This window comes from Chinchilla lanigera, unplaced genomic scaffold (genome assembly GCF_000276665.1).
Source record: "Chinchilla lanigera isolate Chin_1 unplaced genomic scaffold, ChiLan1.0 scaffold00027, whole genome shotgun sequence".
NCBI classification, from domain to species: Eukaryota; Metazoa; Chordata; class Mammalia; order Rodentia; family Chinchillidae; genus Chinchilla; species Chinchilla lanigera.
Genome location: NW_004955428.1, coordinates 23,219,633 through 23,240,262, shown reverse-complemented (window position 1 = coordinate 23,240,262; position 20,630 = coordinate 23,219,633).

Sequence of the window (20,630 nt, the reverse complement as noted above, 5' to 3'; positions counted from 1 at the left end):
TTACCAACAATTCCACATCACAATTCATATATAAAATTTTACATGAAATAGTTGTAATACTTAGAGATAGTCAGAAATTAAAGACGTATTGGAACAAATGGAATTTGTGGTGTAAGAAATACGAGGCATGAGAAAGAGCAATAATTTTCAAAAGATGGAAATCAGACTCAGTATATTCTTTAAGTAAAATCAAAGTAAATCGAATACTGACATGAACATTTCACAAAGAAATTGAAAGATTTCTAATTTTACATTACTTTTAACTATTGCATGAGTAAAGACGACATTATGTGAAAATAGAAAATATTTTACTTGAATGAAGTTTAGACTACAAATTTTCCAAATTCAGTGGTCCAGAGTTAGAGCATACTGATATCTTTAAATTCTTGAGTTACATACAAAAAGACATGTTCTATATTTTTACCTAAGTGGAAAAACTTAGGTTGACTAAGAAATGTCATGAGAAGACTTTCTGGGATGATGAAAATGTTTTCTTCATCAGAGTAGTGTTTACACATGGGAAAGTATGTGCAATTCTCATCCAACAGTGTAATATAGGAGTGCATTTTCAAACATACATTAGGCAAATAAAATTTAAAAACAAACATGTAAATCAAAAACATTAACACTTCCATATAAACTGTGATCTCCTGAAAACAAATAATCTCTGGAAATTTTAATCTACTTCTCCTGTTTCTATACCTCAGAACTTCTCCTTCAGTGAGACTCTTGCCATCGTAACCAATGACTCGCCACTAATGCAGAGCAAATTAGGTCCATAGCTCGCTGGACCTCTCATCCACATGAGACTCAGAACACTCCCCCATCTTACTAGTCTCATCTACTGGGTATTTGCGCTCTACTGCTGATATGTAAATACTACGTTTTTTCCATAAAATACTAAAAGCGTGTTCCAGAAAGAGAAAAATTGAAGAGTTTTATATAACTATTATAAACTTTTAAAACTAAGGAAAATTTTTGGCAGACAACTCTCTTTTTAAATGTGTGTTAATCCTGATTACAATGACTGATGGAAATATCTTTAGGTCAAACAGATATCCAAATAGAGTAAGGCAGGGGCTGGTGATTTAGCTCAGGGGCAAAGCACCTGCCTGGCAAGGGCAAGGTCGTGACTTGGATTCCTAGTACTGGAAGAAAAACAAAACAAACAAACAAAAAAGACAAATAGATTAAGGCAGAGGATAAACACTCACCTGTGAGTACTACAAAATTTGTTTCAGTGGGTATGACCGCTGTGGGGAATTTCTAAAGAGAAACCCCTACATATCCAATTTGGCATATTTTTTTCATTAACAGAATCTTAGAAACGCATTGCTCTTCATCTCAGTATGTTCTCAAGGGGACATATGCTTACTTTTCAAAGGAGTAATCAATTTTAAAAAAATCTAGTCTGTTTTAAAATTGATTATTTTAAATAAATAATCTAGACTGCATCTGGAATATAATGGACAGATACCGAAGAGACTTTCTCAATCTCTCGATCAACTACCTCTAAATTATGCCAGGAAATGCAGTGAGAAAGGTACTCTCATCTTTTGTTTTCTTCCTTCTTTACTTCCTCTTTCCCTCTTTTCTTCCTCTTTCCCCACCCTACCCTCTGATTTGTTTGTGGCAGTTGCCAAGAAAGGATATCATTCTCCTTTTTCAAAGATCAGAATGCTCACTATAAAATGATTTGGTTTGCAAGGAGGAAAAACATTTGTTCTGATATTTGGACCAAGAATACATTGACAAGCGATAGTGTCCAAAAGCAGATCATTACCTGTATTAACAGAGTAAGTCAGGACGGTAGGTTATTAAACCATTACCAACATTTGTGTTCATGCTTGAAATGCTGGGAGCACAACAGATTATTGTTTCAATATTGACTCCTTTCAGGACAGATTAGAGTATGTAAATGTCCACACACAAACTTGCGGACATTTGGGCTAGCTAATAGGATTCTGTGGTAATTCTCATTGATGCGGTCATTTGGCTGCACAGAGCAATAAAATTAGAACAGAAACTGTTAGAACATATGGAACTCTGTATTGCTGTCATTTACAGTTCCATTATGCAAAACAGGAGCTCTGTTTCTACTTATCTATGCTGTTTTCTAACAGTACTTTTGTAGGCAGAAGCTTTACATAAATGACACAACTTTCTCTTTAGGAATAGTATTAAAAAGGAAATAAATATACTTTTTCTTGGAAAAGTTTGTTGATTCTTTGAAGAATAAGTACATAAATAAGTTAGGTTAGATAAATTAGATGACATTATCTATTGAGAGTTTCACTTAATTCTTTACGTTGGGCCATTTAACTAAAGGTAAAATAAGTCCAAAATATTTTCCTGAACAGAGCACATGGCTATAGGAAGTCACTTTTTCTGCAGAGAAAAAAATTCTATTTCTGCTAATTTGAAAAATTGTAAGTTACAAAGTTTTACAGGATTGTTAAAATTTGTTAGATTATTACCCTTGATATGATTTCATGTATCATTTCTGTCATCAACACATTTAATTCTGTTGTAATTATTGTTTAAATAGTTATTCTATTCATTACATTTATTTCTATTTGTTTATAGAAAAACTGTTACTTTTGGAGGTAATGAATTGATAAATTGATATTAATGAGGAAATACTGAGAGAGCCACATAGATTGATTAACCCAGATAACCCACTGTTGAGGAAATTATTTTATAGAAAATGAATTTGGCAACTGGCAGTTAAAGGACACAGAATCTATTAATCTTTACACTGTTTGGAGTCATTTCACGTGCTTGATTTTTCTGTAAATATATTATCATCATTTATTTGTCCTTTTGAGACAGGGTTTTACTGCGCTGTTCAGGTTGACCTTGAACTCTCTTTGTAGCCCAGGTTGACCTTGAACTCCAGAGATCTTCCTACCTCAGCCTCCTGAGCACTGGACTTATAGGCATGTGCTGCCACACTTGGCTTATCATCAAATTTAAATTGTCTCATGAAGCTGAAATATATTTTATAACTAATATTTTTTTTGTCATAAGCATGATATTTTCTACTTAGGTCATTAAACCATTAAAAATAGAAGCTCTGAAAGATAAGAAATTATATTATATTAATAGTATTAACAGCATCATAAATGTCAATATAACTGGCTTAATTTATTTGAATAATTACTAAGTAATACAAATAAAAATCATGCTTCCTGCATGACATTTATAGAAATTTATATTTATTATCTGTTATCCAAATGATATGAGGTCAAATAGAAATAAAACATACTGATATTATTTCAACTTACTACTTCCCAAATGCACTGTTTGATCATATTTCATATATATATATATATAAGAATTGGTTGACTTATAGAAATTATTTAAATTTCAGATTTAAAGCTATACATATGAAATATTACAATTGAATAAAATATGAGAACAAATACAGCCTTCTTAAAAGTTATTTTCCTTGAAAGTGGTCATAACTCATAAGGCATTTGTAACTCACATTTAATAGTAGTTGCCATTTTTCATTTCTTCATCCTAATTCCCATTTTTGATATGCTTATTTTTCTTTTGCACATCTTATATCTCCATACCACTAACTTCTGTATCTTCTCCTCATACCTAGTAAGGGAGTACTTGGAATGTCAATATGGGAATATAACAATCTTTATGATTTAATTCGATGATTATACATTCCACATATACCAAATTATGAACTATGCAGTACTACACAGAAATGCACAAACAACATATTTCAATAAAAATAAATAAAAGAATAAATGGACCAGGGTAAAAAACTTACATTATCCTGAGAAATGCACATTTCTTAGCTAAGTATATACCTTTTGAAACACTCACAAAAAATGTCTGTCTAGTGGTTTCTGAACTAAGCTGAATGTCTAATTTGAGAAGTTAGTTTCTTTCTAGTGCTTTCATTTTGATGAACATTAAATTAGAGTCAAAGTCAGATTTTCCTAATGATTAAAAAATATTCAGCTGCCTCATTGTAAGGTAGACAGTTAGTACTATAAATTTTCCTTGTATTTTACTAAAATGTGTAAAATTTGTTAAAAGTATTAAAGGTAGGAAAAGAAACATATTCTGCAGAATGAGTGTGGCCACTAAAGGTAAGAAAAGAGATATTCCCGACAGACAGCAGACTTCACAGTGGCCAGGAGGTAAATGGCCCCTGTCTTTGTATCCCCCGTCCTCAGGCGGAGGTCAGATCTAGGTCATCTTATTAAAAACCTGTTTGAACTTATATCATAGGAATGGAAGATAGTATTTTCTAAATGGTCCCAGATGCAGGGTTTACAAACTGCTCTCTTCTCATTCCTGGATCTCTGTGACTGACATATCATGCCTTCTTGCCTGCTCCTTGCCACACCCTAATCTCCTGTCTCAGTAGAACAAGAAAAGTTGTGACTTATGAGTAGTAAACTAAGAGAATGATAACAAGGTCTATTCACTGAGATTTCTATGTCTTTAAAAATAAGAATGGTCCTTTCATTTAGGTATAGAGAAGGTACTCCTTTGAGGATCTTATAAACTACTTTAGAGGAATATCAGAGAGTCTTTCTAATGCTAACCATTTCTCAAATTCCATCAACTTAAAATATTTAATATGGGGCTGGGAATGTAGATCAGTGGTAGAATGTTTGCCTAGCAGGTACAAGACCCTGGGTTCAATCATTAATACCACAAAAAAATTAATATGCATTTCAAAATTTTCTGTTTTGGGACAGTGTATCCTGAAGCTCACTACATTATTCTTTTTGAATAATAATAACTAACACTTTCTAAAAAATTCCTATGTGTAAGTATCCATGCTAAATCTCTTATCACATATATTTCTCATTATAATATGATAAATTTAATTGTTTTGTTTTCCACTTTTATATATGAGATGAAACGAAAGCAAGGGAAGTATCAAGGTTTAAAAATTTCCAAGAATATCCTGCTAAGTAATGAACAGTTAAATTTGGACTTACTGTAAGCCTACATGCATAATTATATGGTGTGTATCAATTTTCTCTGAAATTAGTATTTCAGAAAGAGTAGTTATGCATGTTAGTCCAAATTACCTTCCTTAAACAGACACTAGTCTTTCATCTTATTGATTTGTTTCATGAGGTTTTTGTATCTCTTTAAAATGTACTTTATGTTGTGATTACTAAATTATTTAGGACTCGGATATATCTACCTATTTTATTTTTATTTGCTGATTTTTGGTGTTAACATAATGGAATGAACATTTGTACCAGTAGTGTCCAACCCTTTCTTTTCTGTCTGTATTTTCTCAAATGGTATGTCCATGAACTTCTTCCAAGTAGCTCTTCCACTCACTATGTTACTTCATTGGTCTTTAACATCTCTTTTTTTTTTAAGATATCAGTTATTGCTTTATGTTGAAGACGTCTTACTGTATCTTGAATTGTCGGTAAAGCAAAGATTTTAGTCCACTTGTTTTTATTTGTTTGTTTTCAGTGCTAGGAATTGAACCCAGAGCCTTCATACAGAGTGGAGTCCTTAGATTTTTTTCTTTTTTTTTTTTGAGTCAGTATCTTGATAAGTCAGTGAGTTGCACAGGGTGTGGTCATCCTCTTGCCTCAGCTTCCCTGAGTACTGGGATTGTAGGCATGCCCAAGCACAACCCAGCACAGAAAAAGTATTCGATACCTTTAGTGTACCCACCTATTTATTTCTAAGAATTAACCTTTTAATTTCTTTTTTTTTAAAAATCTCATCTTTTTCTCTGTCATTCCAGGATGGTTCCCAAAAAGTCATTTGTAGAAACAAAAAAGAAGTTTAAACATCAGTTTCATAAATGATAAATACTCCTGCAGTGTTATGAGCCAAAAGTAATAACTGATTTTAATTTTATCACACTGAAAGGTTTTCCTGTTAGTATTCATAGGCTTCAAAACTTTGCACTTATACTTCAAACAACATTTAGTACCACCCTGAATTTGTAAAGTGTCATATGTTCACAATAGAGTTGTCAAGTCACTGTGTTCTAAATATTGTTATGACAGGAAAAATGTCAAAATAGGCTACTAATTAAATACATCCAATGATGTAGTAAAAATAACCTGCCATCCTTGTAACAAAAATAGCATCAATTAATTCTAACTAAATATGATTACTATATTTCACTGAATGCTTACTCAAATATAGTCAATAGAAATGATAAGTAAATTTGTATATGTCTACAAAAGATACATTACAATCATAGAACTGTATAATATCATGAGATTACAATAACTTTAATAGGGAATGGATTTTGCATTAACTATATTTCTTTTCATTTTCTGAGTATTGAGTACTTTTATTAATGGTAGATAGTAATTATACTATGTTGATCAATGAATATAAAAACAAAATAGGAACTGGAGTTCTTAAAATGTTATTTTTCTTTCTCTTTCTTTCTGTTTAATATAATATGTACAAAATTATAGGTATAATAGTAAAAGAAGAACCAAATCAAAATTTAAAAAAGAACATCTATAGTTAATATATAAAATATACTCAAGACATTGAATTGATGCATAAAACCTTTACTTCAATAGGTAAACTTTCCTATGTGGTTTGTGATCACTTAATATAATTATGCAGTAATAATAAATTTCCAAATATTATCTTGCCAAAAATTGACATTAAACAAATTTATACAATGTAGCTTTATATACATACTTATTGATCTATAAATTCACCATTCAAGTGACAACTCATTTTTATATGAAGCAGTTGTTTTTTGCCTGTCAATAGGAATAAAAATTTATCTGCTATTCCTACTTTTGAAAAAGTTGTAGTATTCAATAAAAATACAAATTGCCTTTTAATGTCTTAATAAGTTTCATAAAATATTATATTGTATTCTATCTATATGCTATAGTTTATTTTCATTTTTACTGCTTATGAGTTTTTTCTTAAATGTGACTTTCAAATTGAAGTCTTGTGTTCTTGTACAGACCATCTTAATCTGAAACTTGGAGGTTATGTGTAATTTGTGCCTGGTGTTTTTTGATTAGACATTAACTTGTTAATTTATATTATATTTGAAGCCACAGGGAAGACGCTAAATAGCTAGTGATGCATGAAAATATTCTAAGCTATTCTAAGCTATGACTGATGATGTAAAGCGATGGGTGTACAGATAAGTGCTGATTGGTTGGAAGAAAAAATATGTATAAGACTAGGTTAGCGAGAGTGATTAGTGATCAAAGTAGGATGTTATTGTAAATACGAACATTTTCTTGATGGTGCATATTACCTAGCACAAATGGTCTATTTTCCTATTATTTCTAAAGAGCAAATAAAATTTTTCTTGGGCAAATGGTATTGTATGTGGGGCTGGGGATTTAGCTCAGAGGCACAGGGCCTGCCTGGCAAGTGCAAGGTCATGAGTTCGATTCCTGGTACTAGAAAAAACAAACAAACAAACAAACAAAAACAAATGGTATTGTATTTAAAATTCTAGTTCCTTATCTACCAAACAGGATAAAATTGTACACGCAATATCTGGAACATATAATGTAATGTAAAATCTGTCACTGAGTACATAATGGGAATAAAGTATAACATTTAAAATAAGAATTAGAAATGACAGCTAAGTGACATAGATATGTGTGTACAACAAACCTGTTTTGACTGGAGCACTACCCATTTGAAATATGCCATCAACCTTTATTATCACATATTTAGGTGTCATTGATTTCAGAAATTGTGATTACAGAATTAAAATTGACTATTAAAATTTAGGACAAAAGCAAACTATTGTATGCTTATATGTGCCTTTCTCTTCACATTTCTCTTAACATTGTTCTAATTTTAAATAGTAATATGATTTATAATTATTAACAGCAACAGATGACAATTACTGGGTTTTTACCATAAGATAATAACAGCACTACTTGCTTGAAGAATTATCACTTTTTAAATATCATAGCTCCTTTTGTTTTGAGAAGTTGCATACTATTTTTTCTTTTATAACATATTTTCTTTATTCATTATTTTACAATGACTTAACAGTAGTAAAGGCAGAATTGAGTCAGTCTGTGTTTCTCAGTGTCACACAGCAGCAGGAAATCACTCAGTGGCATTGTCTGAAATCCAGGGAATCTACCTAGTATTGAGAAGAATAATTTTCACCTTGACAAATAATTAAATGCACAAGTGAAGGCAGTAAAATTTCTAATTCTAAACTAGGGTTTGTGATTTTTTTGTGAAATTTATTATTCCTTTAGTTACATTTAAGAAGCTTAAAAATTGAAAGATAAAACTCAATCCACATATATGAGGTCCCCCAAAGTTTAGAAAGTATATTTGCAGTTTATTGCCATTTCTACATTTTGAAGTCATTAAAGGCATATTTTGCGTTTTTCCCCCATTTCTAGGGATGTTTCAAAAATTGAGCCAAGTGAATTACTTATAAAATCAATCCTCTTAATATTTTATGCAAAGATTTATACCCTAGAATTACTGATGTTGGCACTTGACACACTGAAGATCAAATTGCTTAGTCCATTCTTTTCAGAAATGCACACTGAGGTCCAAAGAACACTGGTTTATGTGATTTTTACATGAACACTTTTCTTCATGGTGGGAGAAAACAGTAAACAAAGCATAACCAAAACATAAGATGAAAAGTGAAGAGATATATCACCTTTTGACAAAATATTACAGCATATTTTTTCATATTAAAAGTTTTTATTACAATGACGTTTTGTACTACCCTACATACTTTGATTTTTATCACTGTGAACAATTTTGAAAACTTCAGCATCCCAGAGATAAATTCTACTTTTATTTTGTTGCTTTTTCTTTTATGCATCAGCATTTGTGAACATGAAACCAGCTTATTTTCACAGTCTAGTGCAAACAAAACAGATGGGCTGAGATAACTGTATTCACAAATTGCTAATTCTAAGGAGTCAAATCAATTGAATTTACATGATAGTCATTGCAATACTAAGTTTCCAGATTTCATCAGTTAGAAGCTATTAACAAAGTAGAAAATACAAAATGATACCTATGATGTCTATGTTCATTAGCATTTCTACATGTGTTTGCTAAGTAAGTGTCATAGCTCAATTATTCAACCTACTTTAAATGAGAATTCTGTCCATCTGTTGGATCCTACTTTAAACAGGATCACTGGAGCAAATAAACTTACAATAACATATGGTAACTAAGTTCAGTATGGATTTTCCACTGCATTGATGCTCTTAGAGAAATTATCTTATATAAACACAACTGTTGATGAACCAATTTCCTTTCTATCATGGATCTTATTTAAAAGGGGGAAAGGAAGCTGATATTTGCCTATTTGATTCAGTTCTGTGAAGTAATGGTAGTCTTACTGCATGACCTAGGCTAGAGGCACAGACATGCTGGATATTTTATTAAGAATATGAGGGACCTTATTTACTGATTTTTAAAGGACTTTTCTGTTTAAAGCAGGACTTATTCTTATATTAAACAGATATATGTTTATCAAAAAAATAGAAGGTGGGCTGAATTTAGAAGGTAAATTAAAAGATCCTAAGAATCCAAAGCAAAGACTTTAAAGTTGAGAAGTATTAAATGTGAGAAGATAGGAAGAAATAATTAAATGTTGTTCTCACCTATCTCCAACCTTATTTATTTTTGTACCCCTCCACAGACAAATGTAGAAATGTGTATGCCAAGATAAATTTTAAATGTTTTTTCCACACTAATTCTCTTTAACACCCATCTCTTTTTCCCTAAATGTACACTGAAAATTTTAATGTTCCTTCTGTCACTGTACCACTTACCTTGACTAAAATCTACAACACACCTCAGAAATATACTTGAGGCTGGAGCACCAGTGATGCAGTAGATTTTACACAAAGTCAATGTAAATAATGAGAGACAATAAATGAAGCACAAGTAATCCAATTGTTTCATTCCAACAATAATGGAAAACTGCAAGTCTTTAAAATTATAATTATTTTTTGGTTAATTTATTGCCTAATGTTGGCTATTGTCTTCACTGAGAATGTAATCGGGGTAGTTATACATATTGTGCTCCATTACACATCCCAAAACATAGGTACATAGAAACAGGTTGGGAAACGGAGCCAGAGGGGAAGGCAAATATCAATATATACTCAGTGTTTTCTTCCCTCTGTTTTCCTTTCTGTACAATATACTAATGGTTAATATAATGTCATTGAGCAAGAGAGTTTTCCTATCTTATTTGTTAAAATATGATAATCTGCTTTGGTCCATCAAATGCTGCCTTGACTAAATGGTCCTTTCACTAGAGCAACAAGTAGTACCTATATCTCCACACAGAGAGAGAGAGAGAGAGAGAGAGAGAGAGAGAGAGAGAGAGAAAGAGAGAAGAGAGTGTAAGAAGGAAAGAGAGAGGGAGATGGAGGGAGAAGGAGGGAGGGGGAAAGAGGGGAAGAGAGAGAGAGTACTGTACTTAGAATTTGGATTGTGCTACTCCTTCTTGTGAGGCCTAAACCCACCATCATCTCTCCAAGAGACAAAATGTCCCTTCCACATAAACTGCACCTGAGGTTTTCATCCTGCCTACACTGTAGGCCTAACCACAACATCCTTCTTCCTCATACGGACTCTAAACCACAATTCTAAGGATAGTCCCTAGTGGCCTACTTAGTCCTCACATCAGCACCAGTAAGAGTCTGATTGGGACGGAAACTCCCAGCACGGACCCTACCCTCTTCCTCTTCCCCTGGGCTGATGGCTGGACTCATAACCCAGCTATACGGTCCCTGGAGACAATAAACTCCCACTTAAATTTTCCTGCAGCTGCTCACTTTGTTGGCTTCAGGTTGGTCTTTTCTGCTCTCACACTGACACCCAGGGGCAGAGGAGAAGAATCAAGGAGAGGATCTAGTCGCCCACGGGAGGGAGTCAGCACCTAAGCAGTGGCCTGGTACAAGGCCAGGCTTCTAACCTTTCCATTATCCAAACTGTAAAAGGAACACAGCTAAAGACTTTCTGAACAAAATCTGTAGTGCATAAGAAATAACATCAAGAATCAACAAATATGATTATCTTAAAATTTAAGAGCTTCTGAAGAGAAGAGAAAACAACCAACAGTGAAGAGAAATCCTACCAAATGGATGAGCTGCTTCTGACAGAGGTCTGATATCTACAGCACATGAAGAACTCAAAAAATTTAGACTACCAAAAATACAAAAATGCAATAAAAAATATGGGCATTGAAATGAAGTGATGTTTACTAAAGAAATAAAAATGATCAATATATATAAGAAAAAAATGTAAAGCATTTTTAGGCCTTAGAGAAAAGACAAATCAAAATAACATCAAAGTTCTGATTACTCCAGTGAAAATGGCCATTATCAAGGCTTCAAAAAACAACAAATGGTGACAACATTATGTGGAAAATTGAACACTTATATATTGTTGGTAGAAAAGAAAATTAGTATAACCATTTAGAAATTAATATAAAGGGGCTAGGGATTTAGCTCAGCGGCACAGCACCTGCCTGGAAAGTTGCAAGGTTGTGAGTTCGATTCCTGGTACTGGAAAAAAAACAAAAACAAAAACAACTAAAAAAAGAAATTAATATAAAGATTTCTCTGAACACTAAAAATAGAAATTCCATTTGATCCAACTTTACTTCTCTTGCTTATTACCCTAGAAGAGCTGAAGCCACCTTACTACAATGATGTATGTATACCCATTCCTACACAGCATCTCACAGTAACGAAGCCATGATGACCATTTGCCCTTCAACAGATGAATGAATAAATAAAATGGTATAGTGCATATACATGATGGAGTGCTATTTGGCCACAACGAATAATAAATTTCACTCATTTATAGGAAAATGGATGGATCTTGAAACCATAATGCCAAGTGAAATAAGTCTGTCAACAAATGTTAAATATAATATGGTCTCTCTAACTTGAAGGACCCAAAACATAAGCAGTTTAGAGAACAATTTAAGAAACCGTGTAATAAAGCCAGAGGTAAACTCTGTAGACATTAGAAGGAGAATTGGAGATTGAGAAAGAGGGGAAGGTCAAAGACAGAGGTAGTGAAAGTGTTCAGGATATATATATATGCAATATATATTATATACATAATATATACGTGCAATATATGTATATATAATATATTTAACATGTATACACAAAATTAATATATACATATATGTATATAGCTATATATGTTATATGTGTAAAATGCATATATGTAATATATATTTAGTAATACAGATTATGTATTATCCCACAAACTTAATATAATCAGTATATATTGAAACATGTATTAAAAACCAAAACTCAGATACCACCATAAAAAACTACCACCATAAAAAAATGCAACAAGGTTGCAAGATGAAATATTAATGTGTTTTAAAAATTAATGTTTTTGCATATCAATAATAGACTTGATAAAAATTGATTAAAAATCAATTCTACTGGCAATTACATTTAAACACTTGGAAGAAATTTAACTAAGAAAATGAATGAGCTCATTAATAAAAATTACAAAATTTTGATGTAGACATCATAGAATATACAACAAAATGGAAAAAATGCCATGCTCCTAGATAGGAAGAGATAATATTGTTAAAATGCTAATACTATCCAATGCAATTCACAGATTCAGTAAATCCACACTAAAATGCCAATAGCATTCTTTACAGAACTAGGAAAAACAATCACAAAATTCATTTGGAGCCACCAAATCCCCCAAATAACCAAAGCAGTCCTGCAGAGGGTGGCACAGAACCTGGAGGAATCACAATGCCTATTGGGGTTTAGATCTAAAATGGTCCCCAAAGTCTTGTGCATTCAGTGGTTGGGTTTGGGAAAGGTGATTAGACCATGGGGTGCTACACCTATAAGTGGACTGATACAGCTCAGTGTGCTGTTTGGAGGTGAGATTGTTGGAAGAGTTGTCACTGCGCTCATGCCTTTGTTCAGGTGACTCCCTCCACAGTCCCTTCTTTCTCTGCTGTTTCCTGGCTGTCACAAGTTGAGCAGCTGTTCTCCAGCATGCAATCTCTACCTTGGAGCTGCCAACCATGGACTGAATCCACATGAAAATGTGAGCTAGATCAACATCTTCCTCTAATTTGAGGATATTGGTGTTTTGCCTTAGTGATGGGATAGTGACAAATATAAAACCTGACCTCACATACTACAGTGTCATAACAGTAAAAACAACATTTTTGGGGCATATGAGCAGACCCATAGACCTATGGAACATAATAATGTACTGCAACCAATTAATATTTGACAAAGGCTCTGGGAATAAATCATGAGGAATGGGCAGTAATAAATCATGGGCAGTCCTTTGAATAAATAGCTTTGAGAAAATTGAACATCAACATGCAGAAGATTGAAGGTAAATCCCCAATTTTCAATCATAAATCTCAATTCAAAGAGGATTAAGTGCAAAATGTAATACTGGAAGAAATCATAGGGGAGACTAAGAAATTAGGATAGGTAAAGATTACATTGAATAAAGCAATACAGTAGTAAATGGGAGTATAGTGAAGAACACTCTTTAAGGCTAAAGAAACAATCAACAAAATAAAAAAATTATATAATGAATGAAAATATTTGCAAAATATACATCAGAAAGGAATTAATATAAAGAACCTATAAAATCTAAAAGAACTTTATTACAAAAACCTCAATTAACGTAGGCTCTAGATGTTTCACAAGGGAAGAGAGATACATGAAAGAATGTACAACCTTGCAAAAGCATGAGGAATATATAAATCAAAACCATAAAGTGCCATATGTATAAAACTTTGCATTGAACTCCTTCACCTTGTAAGTTACTAATACCCAGAATATGGAAAGGAACTCAATCCCACAGCAAAATAAAAAATGTAATTAAATTTAAATAGAGAAATTGTCAAAGTGCATATTTCTCCAAAAAAGATAGACAAATGGCCAACAAGTATATGAAATATAGCTCAATAGCACTAGTCATTGATAAAATTTAGATGAAAACCACACTAACATCACATCAGAGGCTCTATTCAAAAAACAAACGCTGATGAGGCTGTGTAGACAAGGGAGTCACCTAATTGTGTTGGGTATATGGAAAACTATCTGGGTGCACTTTAAAGAACTAAAAACATAGCTACCATGTACAACTGTCAGTCCCACGCTTGGCATATATCTATAGCAAATGAATTCATTATACCAAAGGGATATCTGTGTGCCCATGTTTATTGAGGCAGAATCTGCAATAGCTAAGACACAAAACAAATCGACATGTCTATCAACAGAAAATTGGACCTAATACACAGTATACAAGGCAATATCATTCATTTAATAAATAGAGAAATGTCACTTGTGACAACATGGATGGAATTGGAAGATTTGAAGTGAAAAATCTTAAGCACACAAATGCAAATTCTTCATTCATTTTTCGAAGGTAGATTGTCAAATGAAAGTACAAAGCAGAATAGATGTCAGTAGGGGCTCAGAAAAAATAAGAAAGAAATAGGGAGATATTTGGGAAAGGATATGAAAATTTACAGGTGGAGTGAGAGTCTAACAATGTAAAGTACATTAGGGTCACTTCAGTCTACAACAATTAGACCTTTCAAAACTTAGAAGAGTTTTAACAATATCAACACAAGCAAGTGTTGATATTTGAGAAGATAAAATGCTAATTTTCTTGAATTAATCATTACACATTGCATATAGTTTTTAAATTCAAGATTGCACTCCATAAATAATTGCAAATATTATGCTGACAAAACATAAATGAAGGACTTTGGTGTAGCTCAGTGGTAGAGTTTTTGCCATTCTTGTGCAAAGATTCCGAATCAATCCCTACCACTGGTAAAAAATAAATGTAGTATTTAAAAAGTAGTACAATTTATGAGTATATACTGGAAAATTTCCTTCAAAATGTACTTCTGTTTTCTTTTTCTTAGAAATAGCAACTAATTAGATTTGTAGTTTAGATGAAAATTATATTTCATTTTTTCAATAAACCATCATTCAGACACATTATTTTGTAAATAAGCATTATTTAGAGATAGGAATATTTCTGTCTCTGTCATTATAATTTGGTGAATCAAGACAATAATAATTAGTTTCCCTTCCTAAAAGTCTTAGTGTGTGGAGCCCAATTCTGGACATCTCTGATGTGTGTGGTTTCTTTTAACATTTCTTTTTTTTCTCCCTTTTAGAAAATAAAATAATAACATATTTTAATACTTCTTATCCTACCAGTAAATTTCAAAGAATTCAAGAAAAATTTGATGTTTTCCTTGATATTTCTATATCTAAAATACAGTAGGTGCCTGGTTTATAAGGTCAGTAAGTAAATATTAATTGGCTCCTGATATGATGATCATGTTAATGAAATACCATTAACTCACTGGCAGTCTTGTTTCAAATAGGCAGGAGAGAAAGAAAGATGGAGATGAAGAGAAAAGATTTCTCAAAAAATAAATTAAGAGTTTGGAATGGGCCCTGTGTTGTCAGAATGGTATCAGAGTGGTAAACTCCACTCATCTGGGTTTGAACTCATGAAAGGCAGAATCCATATAGCTGGATGTTGCCTAGAAGAATGCACTAACACGTTATAACACATATTCCCTGGCAATCTGAAATAAATACATGTTTGACCCATTAATGTTTTTATCCTGGGATCAGAATTAGGATACTGCAGAGCAATTTTACAGAAAGGTGTTACTATTTTTTGTTGTTGTTGTTGTTCTCCTCTTTGTGAAATATGACCCTAAAATTTTAACTCTATTATACTGTATACTCAATTGAATTTATATATTTAACATGATTTAAATGCTTTATTTACATTGAACCAACACATATTGAACATCTATTTTGTGTCAGTCATGGTTGAACTAAAAGGAATACACTAAGGAGCAGTTTCTTATGCTGAATTTAAGAAGTTTACATCATGATAAAAAATGAAACAGGTGACAGTAAATAAATAAAATTTAGTCAGATATAATAAATCTGATAAACAGCACCATGTTTTATGTTTATTTTTAATGTCAAAATTTAAAGAATTTTTATGCTTTTATAATTAAACCAATATTTGAATTAAAACTATGGTAGATTGTTCTGTTTTATTTTTTGAGTCCTGGTCACACTGTGAAGTCCAGGCTGGACTTAATCTCCCAAGCTTGTATAAAATACAGTGATCTTCATGCCTCAGCCTCTGCAGTGCTGGGATTACAATTGTGAATCATCATGCCCAGTTTAAACATGTTCATAATTTACTTTAAATTCAATAGTGGACCAAAATGGACTTTGGTTCAAAGCCAAAATAGATATGGCAATGCTATGATAATGTTTCTCACAGAATACACAGTTAAATAGAAATATTAGAGACCAAACACATTGTTTGGAAAATTCCTTGGGCTTACTGAGATATAATGGAGATGATTAGCAATAAAACTTGAATGCCCTTATTTATGTGTGATAAGAATTTTATCAAACTTTCCATCATAACATTGTTTTATAGTGAATAAACATACATATTTTATTTCAATATGGCTTTAAACTAAACAATAGCAGTACAGTTTTCTTTACTTTTTCACACAAAAATACACAAATTAAGCAAGATATCATAATAATACCTGGCTGCATGTAAGATTTATTTTCAGAAATTTCCTTGACCACTTCCCCACTGCCTGGGAGCTAGTTGAGCTTCAGGAACCTCAGTTAGCAATCCTTATCACTCCATAACTGGTGTGGGAGCCAAGCTGAGACCTGGACAGCTTCTGGAGCCTCAGTGATCCCACTCCAACACATACACCCTTGCAGGAGCCAGACTGAGCCCCAACATTTGCAGAAAACTTTCTTATCACACACTCACTCCTCCCCAACTGGCATGGAAGCCAAAATGAGCCAAAACCAAATTTGGAAGACTCTATAACCAGGTCCTGCCCCCAACATCCTCCCAGGAGTCAAGCTGAGCATGAGGAACTTTCAGGTATTTGCACCACCTCTCGCACACCATTACAGGAGTAAGGCTGAGCTCCAGGGAACCTTCAGATCTTCAGAAATGACGAGACAAAAATGCAATCTCAGACCTCCACACCACCTAGAAGTCCAGGAGACATAAGCATAGAAGAGCATGGAATTCATACCCTGAAATTTCTGAACTGATACCAACTGAAGTACAGAAATAACACCATAAGGCCAAAGAAGACATTAGATCAGAAATAATCTCTCAGGTAAGAAAAGAAATGACAATAATGAAAGAATTGCTCAGCACATCAAAGAAGACACAGATAAAAAAAACAGATGAGCATAGAAAAATGGAACAGTTAATGTTTAATTGCTTGATCAATTTTACATGACTGTATTTGTTTAACTGAGTAAGCAATATGAAGATAACAATATGTAATACAGCAACCGTTGTTAATTTCTAATCACCTTGTCTGAAATTCTGTACAACTTTTATTGTTTGGTGCTGTTTTCCTCATATCTGTTTGTTAATATGTTTTTACTCTTTTATCTTTAAAATTAAAAAAAAAATCTAAGAAAAAAAGAAAAATGAAGGAAACCTTGAATGAACAATACAGGAAAGACTTAGAATGTATGAAACAGATTTAAACAGATATCCAGGAAACTAAAAATTCCATCAAAAGCTAGCAAAAGGTCTTGATCAAAGCTGAAGATAAACTTTCAGACCTTGAGGACAGTATTGCAGGTAACAATCATAAAAGGAAGGCTCTCTTAAAAATGAAAATGACCCAGGATATAAAAATTCAATAGTGGGAAGATGATGCAAAGAAAAACAATGTAAGATGAATAGATGTCACAAAAACAGCAGAAGTCAACACAAATGACATAAAAAGACTACTTCCAGAAGTAATTGCAGAAAATTTCCCATGCATGGAAAAAAAATCTGACAGACATTTAAGTGAGGTATATAGAACTCCAATTTGCCATAACCACAATGCATCTTCACCCAAACATATAATAATCATGATCCAAGAAATTCAGCAAAAGAACAGAATATTAAAAATTATTAGAGAAAAGAAACAGATCAGCTATAAAGGAAAGCCCATGAGAATCATGGCAGATTTCTTAAGACAAATCATTAACTCAAGAAGAGCTTGGAGGGGGCTGGGGATATAGCTCAGTGGCATAAGTGCCTGCCTGGCAAGTGCAAGGTCCTGAGTTCAATCCCCAGTACTGTAAAAATTTTAAAAAAAAGAAGAGTTTGGCGTGAAGTATTACAGGTCCTGAGAGAAAACAACTTCCAACCCAGAGCGGTGTACCCTGCACAATTATCCTTCAAAATTAAAGGAGAAATAAAATATTTCCACAGTACAGCACAACTGAAGAAATTCATGAGCACCAAATAAACCCTACAAAGAGTACAAAAAGATATTCTAGAAAATGACTGAAATGATCATAATTATAGGAACAGCATTAGAAAGGAACCACCAAGCAGAGTTAGCAGTTAAACAGAGGGGAAAGCAGGAAATCAATAGCAGGAAATTAACATGACCATAATAAATCAATGCAAATTAGTCATAACCATCAAAGTGAACAGTCTCAATTCACCAATCTAAAGAAGTATTCAAGCATAGTAGATCAAAAACAAAATCCATCAATATATTGTATACAAGAAACATATTTAACTCAAAAGGAAATTCATAAAATTAAAGTCAAAGTATGAAAAATAATATTCCATATGACAGGAACCCAGAAGAAAGTGGGAGTAGCTACTCTGTTTGAAGATAATGTGAACTTCAACCAAAGAATGATCAAAAGAAATAAAGAAGATTACTACATACTTGTTAGGGGAAAACTGCAAGAGGAAGAGATACCAATCATAAATATCTATGGGTCAAATATAGGAGAACCCAACAATATAAGATAAATTTTAATAGATGTGAAAGAATTAAAAAGCAGTAAAACAGTGATAACAGGGAAATTTAACACCCCATTATCACAAGAAGATAGATCAACTAGACAAAAAATTAGAGAAGAAATAACAGAATTAACCCAAACTTGTGAATAAGTGTACTTAATAGACATGTAGAGAGGCTTTCACACAAACAACATCAGAATACACATTCTTCTCAGCTGCACATGGCACATTCTCTAAAATTGACCATATACTAGCACATAGAACATGCTTAAGTAAATGAAAAGGAATTGAAATTATCCCATGCATACTATTGGACCATAGTGCAATGAAATTGGAAATTAATGATAAAATAATTTGAAAAAATTCCATAACTGTAGAAAATAAATAACACCCTCCTAAACAACCAATAGGTCACAGATGAAATTAAAGAAGTAATGAAACAATATTTACAGTTAAATGAAATGCAGATACAACCAAAATGAATTGTGGGATGCAATGAAAGCAGTCTTGCTGTTGAGGGAAATTTATAGCAGTGAATTCCCATATCAGCAAAACAGAACCAGCACAAATAAAGAACATTCAGCTACAACTCAATTTTCTTTGAAAAGAACTGCAAGTCAAGCCCAACATGAAGAAGGCAAGAAATTCTAAAATTCAGAGCAGAAATTAATGCAATGGAGACTATGAAAACAATACAAAAAACTAATGAATCAAAGAGTTGGTTCTTTGAAAGAATAAATAAAACTCATAAACTGCAAGGCATCCTTATTATAAAAAGGAAAGAAAAAACTGAAATACATGCAATAAGCAATGAAAACGATGAATCACTACAGATCTTGTAGGTATTCAGAAGATCATTAATATCTACTTTGAAAATCTTTACTTTCATTAGATGGAAAACACAGAAGAAAAGAAAAGATTGCTAGATATGTATGAATTACCAAAGCTGAACGAAGATGATATAAAAATCCTAAATAAATAAATATCAGCCAGAGAAATTGAAAATGCAATAAAAAACCTGCCAATGAATAAAAGCCAGGTCCTGTTGGATTCACTGCTGAATTCTACAGAAATTTAGAGAAGATTTAACACCAATTCTTCTCAAACTCTTTAATGAAATTGAAAGGGAAAGAAGTCTCCCTAACAACTTCCTGGAGGCAAGTATTTCCCTGATGACACAACCAGAGAAAGCCTAAATAAAAAACAGAACTACAGGCCAATCTACCTAATGAATACAGGTGCAAAAATTCTCAATGTAACACTAGCAAACAGAATGCAGTAAATCATCAAGAACATTATACATGATGAGCAAGTGGGATTCATCCTAGGAATGCAGAGATGGTTCAATATAGGCAAATCAATTAATATAATCCAATAGAGCCAAAGGCAAAAGTCACATGATCATCTCAATAGATACAGAAAAAGACTTGATAAAGTCCAACTCTAAATAGTGAAAAAACACCTAGAGAAAATTGCTAAACCTAGGAATAGATGGTCTTTATCTCACTCTGGTAAAAGCCATGATAATAAACCAATAGCCAGCATCATGCTAAATGGACAAAAATTGAAATCTTTCACTTTAGAATCAGGAAAAAGACAAGGATTCCACTGTCACCACTGCAATTCAAAATAGTTCTGGATGTATTAGCCAGAGCAATTAGACAAGAGAGAGAAATAAAGGGAGTAAAGATAGGGAAGGAAGAAGTGAAAATATCACTATTCACAGATGACATGATACTTTACATAGAAGATCCCTAAACTCCACCAAAAGACTTATAGAT